The sequence below is a fragment of the Lygodium microphyllum genome, chromosome 5, assembly GCF_053477565.2.
Source record: "Lygodium microphyllum isolate KBCC chromosome 5, Lygodium_microphyllum_v1.1.10, whole genome shotgun sequence".
Lineage (NCBI taxonomy): Eukaryota > Viridiplantae > Streptophyta > Polypodiopsida > Schizaeales > Lygodiaceae > Lygodium > Lygodium microphyllum.
In genome coordinates, this window is record NC_141139.1 from 45611947 (window position 1) to 45626147 (window position 14201).

At 42.0% G+C, this 14201-nt stretch overlaps 1 protein-coding gene across 3 annotated transcripts in view; it reads left to right on the forward strand.

The window, feature by feature from the left end:
• The first annotated feature begins 850 nt into the window (after positions 1–850).
• The window catches only part of LOC148035759 (uncharacterized), a 32728-nt gene continuing 19377 nt past the window's right edge, over positions 851–14201 (forward strand). For all 3 annotated transcript variants that reach the window (XM_087677776.1, XM_087677775.1, XM_087677777.1), the window contains exon 1: positions 851–1309. The gene's annotated coding sequence lies outside the window, so the exon portion shown is untranslated. The remainder of the gene's footprint in view (positions 1310–14201) is intronic.

The window sequence follows — 14201 nt, forward strand, 5'->3', positions numbered from 1 at the left end:
GTCCATTGTAACCTCAAAACCCTGCCTATTTTGAGAATTCAACTCCAAAAAGTTAGTACATAAGGATGTATTTCAAGGGCATGATTGCTCATACATGGATCTTCAAATTTCGAGAAGAGAAATTCTCCTTGTGTTAATCTTCAAATAACTGCAAACTATAACTAATTAGACTTCAAAGGCATGAAGGCTCATACATGGGCCTTCAAAACTTCCAAACAAGAAAACTTTATTGTAATACTTTTCTAAATACTTGGAAACTAATTAGACTTCGAGGGCATGAATGTTCCTCGGGTAAAGGGGCCAATATAGTGACAACTAACTTTGGCCCCTTTAACCACACAATGGAAGCGACAATTTCAATAGTTTTGATGATAGAAAGTTTGACATGAATGACATGAAGCTCAAAAATCATATTGGTGCCTTGCAAAGTAACAAATCGAGCAAATGACAAGGAAAAGCATTCCACATTTCAAAAAAAGAAGAAGAAGACTTGCTAATGGGTGACACCCCTACACCTATAGAGGGGCAAACAGAACGTGGCTCCTTTTCAATCGATGATAGGCCTTATTTATGTCATGAAACCCATCCTTAATTGCCATAGATCTGCAGATGGGTGCAACAATGCATGGGATGGAGGCTATCACAATATATGGGGCCGTTGACCCCCTTACCCTACATGGGCATTCAAATTTTCAAAAAAAGAAAATTTCCTAGTATTACTTTTCTAAAGACTCTAAGCTATAACTAATTGCCTTCTTAGAACTTTAGGTTATAATTAATAAGAAGATTCTCTCTAATTTTAATATTCAAAATGAAGTTATGGGGAACCCTTTAGATTTGAGGGTTGGCCTAAGCTGCACTATAGTGCAAAAATTCTTAGGTCAATGCATTCTCCTGCTTTGATCTATGTAGCAAAAATTCGTAAGCACAGCATCTTAACGTCGCCATACCAAGGCCTATAATCTCCTACTCGTGAACGTGCAATAAGAAGGCCTGCAGGTTTAAAAACTTCTTTGAGATTTTGTCGCTCTGGGAAGTGGGAACTTCGGAGTCCGGACGGACGTTTTATGACAGGCTGCCGAGGTTTCTGATGATGTCAGCAGGTTTTTCAACCGATGTCATACAGGGTTCTGGCAAACTCGATCATATTGACGGCTTGACCGGTTTCACCAGTCTCTCCTACGCAGGGTTAAGAGCATGCGATGTTTTCAACGTTGCAGCAGGCATGGAAGATTTCAGCGCCACCCGCTGTTCATGATGTCGGACATGGATGCTCATGTGAAGCGTTAGGGAGCTCATCGGGAAGCCTGTAAGTGCATTCTACGAATCTCTGCATCTTGAATCAGATGCATGTACAAAGCGGGTTTTTCTTATTTTTGTCTTGTCAATGAGATTTGCTATGAGGGAAGACATGGATTAACCCTTGCAAGCTGCATGAGAGAGAAGAGAGAGAAATCTTTAAACTCTTTTGCTCCTATACATGCCTTACCTGGGAAAAGAACAGCCAGCCAGCTTTTCGACCTGCATGTCCATCGCAGATTCGTTACATATCAATGGTACCAAGTGTAACCAGACTCAAGGCTGAATCTTTGTCTCGTCAACGAGCCTAGTTATTTTGCTTCCAAGCACTATTTTACGATAACTAGCTGAAAGGAATGTAGGGCTTAGAGGGCACATTGCATGGGGTCTTAATACCCACTAAAGTTCCATGACCCCATGAAGCAGTATTTGCTTTTCTTTATTTATGGATAAGAGCTGGTCGTCTAATATAGATATAGCAATCAGCCTGAATACTTGGTCTTGAGCTGTAGGGGGTGCTGAAAGCAAGTGGAACCGGACTTGGGACTGCCCCAGATCATGCGATTGCATATTTGAAGAAAAGATGATTGCATTGTGCATATTTGAAGAAAAGATGCTTGAACTAATGCAATCGGAACAAAAGGCTGAAAATACATGTAGCTCTACACATGGAGGATAGATAGCAACCAAGTCAGACCACCAAAACAATGGCATGTAGTCGGTATCTTTTTACAAGACTCCTTAATCATAGCCTTAGGACACATTCTTATGTGAAGACCACTTAATCATTTGAAGTTTTGGAATGGACTTACTTTGGTGACCAAGTTGTTAGCAATCAATGTCCAATGTTTAACACATCCATTGATAATCTAGGGGTCCAAGGGAGTTAGAATGTAAAGTGAAGTAAATGTCAATGATTGCTAGCCTTCATGAAAATCCTTGTGAGCTCCATGATGCCATGTGGATGTATTTGAAGATACCAAAGGACTTTGACTCCATGCACACAAACCTTTACTATAAACCATCTTCCAATTATTGTGAATTAATCCACGAAGAAAATTAGTTAAGTATCTTCTACTTGGGTTTACCTTTAGATATTTGCATTTAATCAATGTCCCATGCAAGCCATTTGAAATAATGCATGGGGCAAGGTGAACTCATTGTTCCAACTGAGGAAGTCTTGTACGTGGAGAATAACACTTAACTTGAAATTTGCATTGGTTCTTGGTAGTTACATTCTTGGGTATCTTGAAAGGCTGTTCGCAACATTGGCCATTGACTACTAACCATTTGGTTAATAGGTGTGAACATGTCCTAAAAGTTAGGACAATCAAGTCTTGTAGTGTAGATTGGTTCTAAGAATTGGGTAGTTAAGGAGTTTTTAAAAAAGGACTCAAGGGTCTTTTATGTGACCTCTCCCCTTAGATCCACTTTGGAAATCTAGACCTTCGGCAATTGCAGTGACACATTGAGATGGTGTGATCTAGATAAGTAATTTTCTTAAAAGCCTAACCCACATATGCTTGTTTGCCAGTATATATAGAGGAAGCAAAGGTAGCACAACTAAGTAAAGGTGGATCAAGTAGGAATCTCAAAGGTTTGACTAAGTTAAGTGCCAAAATATGATTGTTGTGAGAGCAAGCTAGAGAGATAGTAGGCTTTGTGAGGAGAAGCATAGTGTGTATGGTAAACATTGAGGGAGAGGAGAAACTCAAAAAACGCAGAAAAAGAAGATGATGAAGAATGATGAATCACTAAATTATGCTAAATTAATAATGTTGATACAGTGGAGTCGAAGCTCTAAAGATAACTGTATCGTCTTGTCTAAATTAGGTGGTAACACCTATAGGGAATTTGCATAGTGAAGGGAGTGGAATGCAATTCTTTGGCAGTAGGAGATATCAAAGGTGAATGTTGAAGGGTGAAGGAAAGGACAGCTAGTTGTAGAGGAAGCGGAACACAATCCTTAGGAGCTATTAGAGATGGAGATGGTGAAATCTCTGCAAGATGATGGCTACTATTAAGGCGACTGCTGGGCAGCCAATTGGAGAAGAAAACACAAGAATATTTGATGAAGATCTCATTGAGAAAGTGGTTGTAGACATGTGATTGCTAGGTAGTTCTTCAGAGTGAAGAAAACACAAAAACGCAGGTTTTTGATAGAGGGTTGATAAAGAGGGTATAACTTATTGTAAACAGCTTGACTTTATTGTAAACAAAGCCTGATGATGATGCTAGGTGAGAAGGGCTGATTCTAGATGATGTAGGTTGCAAAATGCCAAGTGGAGATGGATATAGAAGCCATGAATTGTAATGTTCTCCTTGCGGGGTGTGAATGGTAGTGGAGAGGATGGAGAAAGAAGAGAATAATATGGAAGAGAGTATTAGAAGGAATGAATGTGTGGGATAAAGAATGGGGGAAGTCAGTGTTGTATTTATAGGCATAGATTGTCTTGAGTAGTGTGCTAACTCTCTTTGAGTGGTGCCAATTGAAGTCTCTTAGGTGGCACCTCAGTTTCTCGGGTGGCGCACCAACACTAAATAATGATCCAAATAAAGCCTTCTTGAGACTATAAATAGAAATTAAAATAGGAATGAAGGAGAAGAAATGTATTGAATGACTTGGTTTCTCCACACCCCCTCTTAGGCCAAAAAAGGAGCCAAAAAGAGGAGAGAGAAGAAGATTAATTGTAGGATCCCGGTGTTCCACTTGTAAGGTAACATGTAGTGAAGAACAATAGACATAATGAGCTGATAGTACCTGAACCTCAACCTCGGGAGAGAACCACAAGCTTTATTACTCTATGTTGGAAGGTATATGTAGGCCTAGTTACCAAACCATGGTTGAAACATCCAAAGCCCTGAATTAGGAAGGACTTGTAGATCTTGGATATCAATGGTAAAAAGAGAATGAGTAAATAGATGAGGAAATGCGGGATGTGGCATAGAGATGTCAAACCACCCCATGGGTTGTCGATAAGGTGTGTGAAGAATTGTAGGAAGAGAGAGGACCCCCTTTGAAGAAGAAAAATAAGCTCCCTCGGAATTCCTTGTTGAATCTTCCTTTGAGAGAGAAAGGAAATTAAGAAACTCATGGATCATGGCCTCTGAAACATCTAAAGACAAAGAAATGCTGTTGGTGGTGTTAAAGAACATATCTAGGGCTCCTTTCATGGTAATAGGCCAAGGATCCAAAAATACAATAGGTGTCAAAGGCAAAAGTTGTGATAAGTTATGCCAATTGGGCTTTGGTGGTAAATTGGTACTAGTTTGGACTCTAGGATAGTTGTTTGGCCATTAAGTGTCAGTAGTGATACTAGAGACTAGCATTAGTTAATTAATTAATGCGAGTCTAAGAGGTTGGGGGCCACTCTAGGTTGCAAATGGCCTAGCCAATTTAGGCATGTTCCTCCTGATGATCACATAATAATAATTGTCCAAAATCTAATGACGACCAGAACCACAAAGGCATTCTTGTACATTCTTCCCTTCATTTACAGCATTGATTCATTTACTTTAGAGCTCTCTTTTTTCTTTGTTTGTGTTTGTGTTTTTGCATTTTGCATTTTACGATTTGTGTTTAGGGTTTCAGTTTTGCAAGTCCTTGTTTGAGTTGTGTCTTACTCATAGTCGTACTTATTGTGTTTCCTCAGTGCAAAACCTAGCATATCTTCACATCCCTAGCACTACAAGATCATCTTTGCCCCTAGCACATGCAATCATACTTGTCCTTGGTCCTGGCCACTTCATGACCAATCAGATAGCTACATAAAATATTGAGGTTAAAGTCCAAAATACTTTTCCTTGTGAGCACCATCTTTACAAATGTATTAAGTATTAGAATCCACATCTTACATATTTTTCTACATGCCGTTCTCACCCACCCATTCCATGGGTTTGATCATCCCTATGCATATTCATATCCCCATTCCCCATTCTCATTCTCCATCCCACGTTTTTTATGAGTCCCACAACTACACTAGTAGGGGATTGTTTGGGCTGAATGGCTGATCATATAGTCTAAAGCTAGGCTAACAACTCTAGCTTTAGCTGTAGTTGCCATTAATGTTGAGAAACCAAGTCATTTGGTACATTTCTTCTCTGCCATTTCTATTTTGGTTTCCATTTACAGCCCCAAAAAGGCTTTATTTGGATCATAATTTAATGTCGAGGCACCACCCAAGAGAGTTGGGGTGCCACTCGAGAGACTTCAATGGGTGCCACTCCAGATAGTTGGGGCATCACTCAAGAAAGTCTATGCCTATAAGTATGGCATTGACTTTTCCCATTCTTTATCCCACACATTCATTCCTTTTGACACTCTCAGTCTCTTCCATATCCTTCTCTCCTTTCTCCATTCTCTCCACTCCTATTCACACCTCGCAAGGAGAACATTACGGTTCGTAGCTTCTGCATCCATCTCCACCTGGCATTTTGCAACCTACATCATCTATCGTCAGCATTCCTCACTTGGCATCATCATCAAGCTTTGCTTGTAGCAAGTTCATGCCGTTTACAGCAGGTTACACCCTCTTTATCAGCCCTACATTAAATACCTGCGTTTTTGTGTTTTCTTCACGCTAAAGGATTGCCCAAGTCATAGTGGCTGCAGCCACTTACATAGAGAGATCTTCATCAAATATTCTTGTGTTTTCTTCTCCAGTTGATTGCCCAGCAATCCACTTGATAGTAGGCATCATCTTGGAGAGATTTCAGCATATCCTTCATCTTTGATGGCTCCTAAGGATCGTGTTTCGCTCCCTCTATAATTAGCTGTCCTTTTCTTCACCCTTGAGCATTTCCCTTCAATATCGTACTGTCGAAGGACTTCATTTCGCTCCCTTTACTATGCAGATTCCTTACATGTGTTGCCACCTAATTCAGATAGGACAACACAATTATCTTTAGCGCTTTGGCTCTGTTATATTTGCCTGATTTATTTAGCATGATTTAGTGATTCATCATTCATCATCATTTTCTTCTTTTGCGTTTTTTGAGTTTTTCTCTCTCAGTGTTTGTTGTACACACATATATTTCTCCCCACAAACCCTATTGTCTCTCTGGCTTTCTTTCACAGCAATCATTTTTAGATGGTATTAGAGCTAGAGGCACTCAAAGAGCCAAGAAGGTCCTCTACATTGGAGAAGGCAAAGATAGGTTACGAGAGCAGAAATATCTTTTGATTACCCCATTTCCGCTACACCATTGAGAGGTATTCTTATCTTCTTCTCCCTCCTACCCTTCCTTTTCCAAGACACTCTGGTGCTATGGCTTCTCCTAACGGACAATCCACTGGGCGCTCCTACTGTGGCGAAAACAATTATATCGCCAAAGACTATTGACTTCGACCTTTGCTTCCAACACCACTAGAGTATATGCCTCTACCACCAGGCACTCCTTGTGCTACATCTCCCTTTTGGGCCACAGAGATCGTTCTACACGAGCCATCAAAGTATTACTCTCAAGGCAATAAGACACATCTGACGTGCACTACTAACTCCTTACAAGCAAAAGGAGAATCATCAAGTGCCACGACCTCTCAGAGACCACCACAATGCGCTAGGAGGTTTTCAATTGCGGTTTTGCAATCTTTGCCACCACAAGACATCGATCGTTGGATATCATCTTCTTGTCAATCCCCTTCTTCAAGAGACAGAAACTATTAAACTCCTTCCTCTTCATCAGCTCCGCAGTCCACTCCACTAAGAGACAATGATTGTTGTCCATCCCTAGCTTCCCAAGAGCTATCTATTTCTTCACCTCCCTTGTCTTATGTAAAGAAATACCTTAACACAAAAACATAAACAGAAACCGTATGACAAAGCATAGACTGATAAAAGAACACAGTTAGAGTTAGGGTAACTCAGAGACAATGAACACAGTGAATGAATGAAGTGATATGACTATTGAATATATGATGCTCATGCAGCAAACACACTATGCAGTGAATGAATATTGCACCTCGAACTCTTGTATCTCAAGGATCAGGGCAAGGGTAATGAGCTGGAGAGTGTGTCGTACTCTGAACGGATCCTGAATCGCAGCAAGGCAGCCTTCGGATTCAAACACAGCAATGAGAAGTTGGATCTGATGTAGACAGTAGTGAGGAGAGAGAGAGACTAAAAACACAAGTAGTAGGTGAGAGAGAGACTAAAAACAGAGGTGAGAGCTTGCAAGACAGAGAAAGACTAAAAACGTAGGCAGCAGAACCGTGATGACGTGGCAAGTTGTATGATAGTAGGTTTGCATAGAAACAGCAGTCGCTTGATTGGAATCAGCTCCAAATTGCGTGAAGAGGGCTGGAAATTAGGCGCCAACTGATGGAGACACCAATGGATAGCTTCGGCTAAGATGTCCTTCGCGAACGGGGTGTGGGTAGCAAGCTAAAACACTTGAAATCTGCAAAAACGAGATTTTACAAGAGTGGAGGGATGATTGTCTATTTATAGAAAATTAGAGTTTTAGATCCTCTCCCACTTAACTCTCTTAATCTACTCCCCATTTTAGGGTTTTGGCTAAAATAAGCCTAAATAAGCATGTTTTGGGGCTGTTTAAGTGGCTAAGTGCATTTCTTGGTACAATATCCCCTCTCAAGCCCAAAATAGGGCTAGAAAAGTAGGCCAGCCTAAATTTTGACTTACCCCAAGGCGTTCCACCCCAAAGCAGCTAGGGCATTGGACAAAGGGTGCAGGTCGGCTTCCCAGTGGCCTACCAAGACTATAGAGGTGATGGTTATCTTACCAAGGGAGCCCAAGTGATCACCCCAGAGAGGCCAGGGCATCAGACCAAGGGTGCTCGTCGGCTGCCCAAGGGCCTATTAAGGCCTACGAAGGCGGATGGAGACAATAATGGACTTGTTTGTTTTGTTTTGTTTTGGTTTTTGTTGTTTTTTTGTTTGAAAAGTATTTTGAAAATACATAAGTAATATAGGGGCAGTGGCTGATTAAGTAACAGATAGTGAAAGATAAAGAGAGTTTTAAACCCAAGTCATTCACAAAACTAGTAAGCCAATCCCTCACACTAACTAGGATAAGTGCTTAAGGATGATAAAAGTGTGTGTATGCCAATCATGTGGTAAATATATAGGGAGGCAAAAAAAAAGATAATAATGGTGGGCTTAGCAAGACAAGCGAAGCAAGCAAGGGTAGGGAAATTGCATATAGGAGAACTTCCATGTGTTATGCCACGAATATGGTGGATCCTAGAGTCAACCACTCCAAAAGACCGAAGAGGGATAAATGCGCATAGATGCATGTCTACATGAACAAAATGTCAATGCATGGGGTAATGCAAAAGGGAGATGCAAGATGTCATGCTTATGCAATATGCTATGCAACGGTGCCACTTGGATAGTGCCCTCGCAGGGGAATTGTTCATTTATTCAAGTGCCCTTTTACAATCATGTCATCTTGACAGCGCGGATAAAGTTACAAATGTCCATAATACAAAACAAAAGAATAAATGAAGGTAATGTCTAAAAATTGTAAGCATCATCACTGTTACTATCAAGAGTAGAAGCTGTCCCCTCTCAAACTGGAAGGGAAAGCAAGAGAGAAGCACCCTCTCCCTATCAAGCGGAAGTAAGGGAGGGTGTACCCAAACCGATCTTGGGTAGCAAGTATTGAAGAACCGGCCGGTTGACCGCTTTGGTTAAAATATCTGCAAAATTATTTGATGAAGGCACAAACTCTAGGTGAATAGTGCCTAGCTCAACTTGCTCTCGAGAAAAGTGAAAGTGGACTCCCATGTGCGGCGCACGGGGTGTGATGATTGGATTGCTCGCAAGGGCAATGGCACTCTGGTTGTCGTAGTAGACAACTGTGGGAGAGAGACAAGAAAAATGAAGTGCCGCTAGTAAACTCCTTAGATAGATGGCCTCAGTGGTGCCATCGAAGAGAGCCCGGTACTCAGCCTCGGCCGTGGAAGCTGCCACCGTGGAAGCCGCCACCGTCTCTTGCTTGTGCCCAAGGTAAAGAGGTAGCCGCCATGGAAATGTCGGGTGTTAGGATCTCTTGCCTAATTAGAATCAGTGTATCCTTGCAAACATAAACCAGAACCATATGTCAGGCCATAAGCATAAGTACATCGTAAATAACGCAACACACGAAGACATGCAATCCAATGTGACATCCTAGGTGCTGTGAAATACTGACTGAGTATGCTAACTGAGTAAGTTAAATTTGGCCTAGTGTGAATTAACCAAAGAAGTTTTCCTACAACAGAGTGATAGGTATGGTCATCGGAGGGCTGTCCTAGGGTATCCTTCGACAAGTGGACAGTAGGATCAAGAGGTGTGGCCACTGGCCGTGTCTGATCTGTAGTGTAGTGTTCCATGAGCTGAAGTGCGCGCTTCTGCTGTGACACAAAAATACAGCCCCCATAACGAACTACCTCCATCCCCAAAAAATAGGACAACAAACCAAGGTCTGCCATTTCAAATGTAGCTTTAAGCTTAGCCTTAATTTCTGCTATGGCAACTAAATTTAAACCTGTGATGAGTAAGTCGTCAACGTATAGCAAGATATAGCTAACCCCCTTTGTAGTAGATCATATAAGTTCAGGTCATAAGGGGTAGAATGGTATCCATGAGTCTATAAGATGTTGAGAATACAGGCCTCCTGCCTTTTAAATGTGCTCGGGTGTGAACACACCCTTAGGATTTGTACTTACACATATATATCTATCTAAAAACCTGAAGGTACACTCTTGTCATTGTACCTGAAAACGTGTTCACTCTCTACTCTGCTCTCTCTCACTCTCTTTGGCTCTCATTGCGTGTAGGACAGTCTGTCCAGATCTCCGTGCCTAATCAGTCCCTACAAACTGGTATCAGAGCGCAGAGGACGCTCCCCGAGGTCAAAGGCAGCTCATGTACAGCAGCTGAGGCAGCTCACATACAACAGTTGAGTGTGTGTCTGTTGCCAGATAGGAGAGGAAAGAGTCGCAGGTGACCAGCGACACAGGCAGGACCAGGCGACTGGTCCAGCGTGGACCAGAGGGCAGTAGTGGGCAGCAGCAGGTGTGACGGGCAGTAGTTGCAGACAACTGGACTTTGTGTCCAGCGCTACAGCCTTGTGACAGCAACTTTATTGTTGCATTGATGACCAGTGGGCGACAGGCAGGGTAGGACGACTTCTGCTAATGGCGACTGCAGCGGGCGCTGATGACGTGACGCGTGATAGGCAACAGGCAGGGCGGGATGACTTCTGCTGACGGCAACTGCAGCAGGCCGTCAGTCACGTGACGCCTGGCGGGTCAACAGATCCGTCAGAATTTTCTGAAAATTTCAATCTTTTTTTTTGAAATTTCTTTTACCCACTGACGAGGTTTTGTGTGCTAGGCACAAAAGGGCCAAATCTGTGCAATCTTGGCCCAGAAATTTGGGGCTTCTCCAGACTGAGTACTGTTCATGCAAAATTGAGGCATTTGTGTCAAAAAATTGCAGACATTGTGCGCATTTGAATTGGGAATTTCGCCACAATTATTGAAATTTTGCTCATTTGAGTGAAATTTCTTGACATTGGACCCATAAAATTTGGGGCTTTTCCCAGATTTGGAGATTGTGATGCAAGACAAGCAAATTTGTCTCAGAAATTGCAAGAATTTGTGACTTTTTGTCCTCGACATTTGGGGCTTTTCATGTATATGCGCAAATTGGGCTGAAATTTACCCAATTTCTTGACATTGATGCACATTGGACCGCGTGCAATTTGGGGCTTTTGTAGTTTGGGCAAAATCTGTGCAGCATTTGTGCATTTTATGTACATGCAGGTTGAATTCCGTGCAATTGGGACATCAACACTTGGTAAAATCTGGGGGTTTTGCTGAAATTGCTCTATTTTGGCAAAACTGGCCTATCCTGTGCATGATAGAGGAAATGCAGATGTATGTTTGATGCTTTGAGCTCAAAATTTTGGGGCTTTTTGACCGTTTGTGTCAAATTTTATGCCCGTGGGTACGTGTACAACATAAATTGCAGCTGAAATTTTGGAATTCCTCATGTAATGTGATGCACATGCCCTTGGAACAGCTGTAATCAGTTGGATAATGCTGTAGCACATGGTTTGGTGCTTCTGAAAATTTAATTACAGATCTGAAATCTGTGCTTTTGCGTGGTCATTTATTGCTGATTGGTACTTGTTTGTAACTTGGTCACTTGGGTGATATTTTGGGCCTGCATTTGCTGATTTTTTGGTCACATTTGGGCTGAAAATCATGGCTGGCAGTAATGACAGCAGTAATTTGATGCACTTAAAGAAGCTGGAAGGCGCACATAATTTTGCAGTTTGGCAAAAGCAGTGCTACAATATCCTATTATAAAAGAAGCAAGCAAAGCCGATCAAAACCAAAGGGACAAAGCCCGCGGACATGGATCAGGACGATTGGGATGAGTTAAATGAGCTTGCATGCTCAACCATAGAGCTATCGATTTCTGATGCCTTGCTCTTCAACATTGAAGGTTTGGATTCTGCATATGCTATATGGACTAGACTGGAAGAACTGTATGCACAAAAGAGTGCTGCAAGCTAAGTGTATTGGCTGAAAAAGCTTATGGATTTGCGTATGAAAGAGGGTATAGCAATGTCTACTCAGTTGAGTGAGTTTAACTCCATTTTCAGCCAGCTGGTGGCCTTGAAGTTCATGATTGATGAGGAATTTAAGGCTACTTTCTTGCTTTGCACTCTACCAGAGAGTTGGGATACATTTAGGACTGCTATGAGCAATTCTAATGTAATCCTTTTGTATGCTGATGTAGAGAGTGCTCTACTTATGGAAGAGATGAATTGGCAGAACAATGCATCCAGTAAGTCTTCCAGTGCTTTGCATACTAGGGGCAGATCACAGCAAAAGGGCAAATATGATGGCAAGGGACGCAGTAAATCACGTGGCAAAGATGTTGAATGCCATCATCGTTGCAAGAAGGGTCACTTTAAACGTAAGTGTTGCAAATGGAAGAAAGAGCAAGGAAAAGGCAATCACGTGGCAAAGATGTTGAATGCCATCATCGTTGCAAGAAGGGTCACTTTAAACGTAAGTGTTGCAAATGGAAGAAAGAGCAAGGAAAAGGCAAGAAGACAGATGATAGCAAGGAAGAGAAGAAGGACAGTCAACCTAAGAAGAGCAGTGTAAAAATTGAAGAGGTGAATGTGACTGCTGCAAATGGAAGAAAGAGAAAGGAAAAGGCAAGAAGACAGATGATAGCAAGGAAGAGAAGGACAGTCAACCTAAGAAGAGCAGTGTAAAAATTGAAGAGGTGAATGTAGTCACTTATGACAGTGACAATGGGAGTGATGTACTCTTTGTCTGTTCACACTTTGGTACACATGCTTTTCTTGCAGATACAGATGATAACACGCATACCTGGATTCTTGATTCAGGTGCTTCCTTTCATGTCACCCCTCATCGTGAGTGGTTTTCCGCCTATACAGGGGGTCGATATGGTGTTGTCCATCTTGGGGACAACTATGCATGTGAGATTACAGGTATTGGCAGTGTGCAGTTACAGTTTCAACATGGTTCTGTCTTTACACTTTAGTATGTACGGTATGTACCTTAGCTCAAGAAGAGCTTGATTAGCACAGGACTGCTAGATGATGATGGTTTTCATATCACCTTTGGTGATGGAAAATAGAAGATTTGTAAGGAATCTAGGGTTATTACCAAAGGTTGCAAGAGTGATACTTTGTATCCACTTCATGTATCTAGTGTGCGTGACTACGTTGTTGTCGTGACCGAGCAGCCAAGCGTTTCTTTGTGGCATGGCCGGTTGGGACACATGAGTCAAACATGAATGAAAGTGCTTTCTCGTTTGGGTTACTTGCCTTGTCTTCGTTATGCTGATTTTGAGCATTGTGATCATTGCATTTATGGCAAACATGCATAGACTTCTCACAAAAAGTCTCTTTCTTTGAAATCTTCTCCTCTAGAGTTAGTGCATTCGGATGTATGTCAAATGCTAGGATTATCTTTAGGGGGAAAGAAATATTGTCACCTTTGTCGATGATGCTACACGCAAGGTATAGGTTTATCCCATTCGTAGCAAGGATGAAGTGCTTGATAAGTTTAAAAAATTCTTGGCATTGGCTGAAAATCAGATAGATAAGACACTTAAGTGTCTTCGCTCTGACAATGGTGGGGAATATGTCTAAGGCCTTTTAGGCATTTTTTGACAGCAAAGGGATAAAGAGGGACCTCACTGCTCCTCATAATCCGCCCCAAAATGGAGTTGCAAAGCGTATGAATCGGACCATACAGGATAAGGTCCGTACGATGCTGTCTCATACTGCATTACCCCATGGTTTTTGGGCGGAGGCTGTTATGACAGCCATTCACTTAATTAATTGGTCACCAAACAGGTCTTTGGGGGGGGGGGAGTTTTCCAAGAATCGTGGTCGGGCAAGCCACCTTCATATGCTCATCTGAAAGTGTTTGGCTATGAGGCTTTTGTGCACATTTGTAAAGAAAAAGGTAGCAAACTTGAGCCAAAGTCTTGCAAATGCATTTTCCTAGGATATGGTGACGAGGTTGAAATGGGGTATAGATTGTGGTGGAATCTCGAGAAATGGAAAGTAGTATGCAGCAATGACGTTATCTTCTTGGAAGATCACATGCACAAACAGCCCGAAAAGACTGAGGAGGTCCATAGGGTTGTATTCCGGGAAGAAATACCTTTTGGATAGCAAAATGTGCCCGCTGTACAGCAGCAAATACCTGTTGTAAACGAACCTGTAGATGTAGGAAATGATCAGCCAGCTATTGCCCATGAAAATGAGCCATTACATGTGCAGGAACAGCCAGGTCAGCAAGCTGTTAATGCTGATTTGCAGGCTGAAATGCCAGGACAGCATGCTGAAAATGGAAATTTGCAGGAACAGCCAGCAAACAATGACCATTGGGTTAGG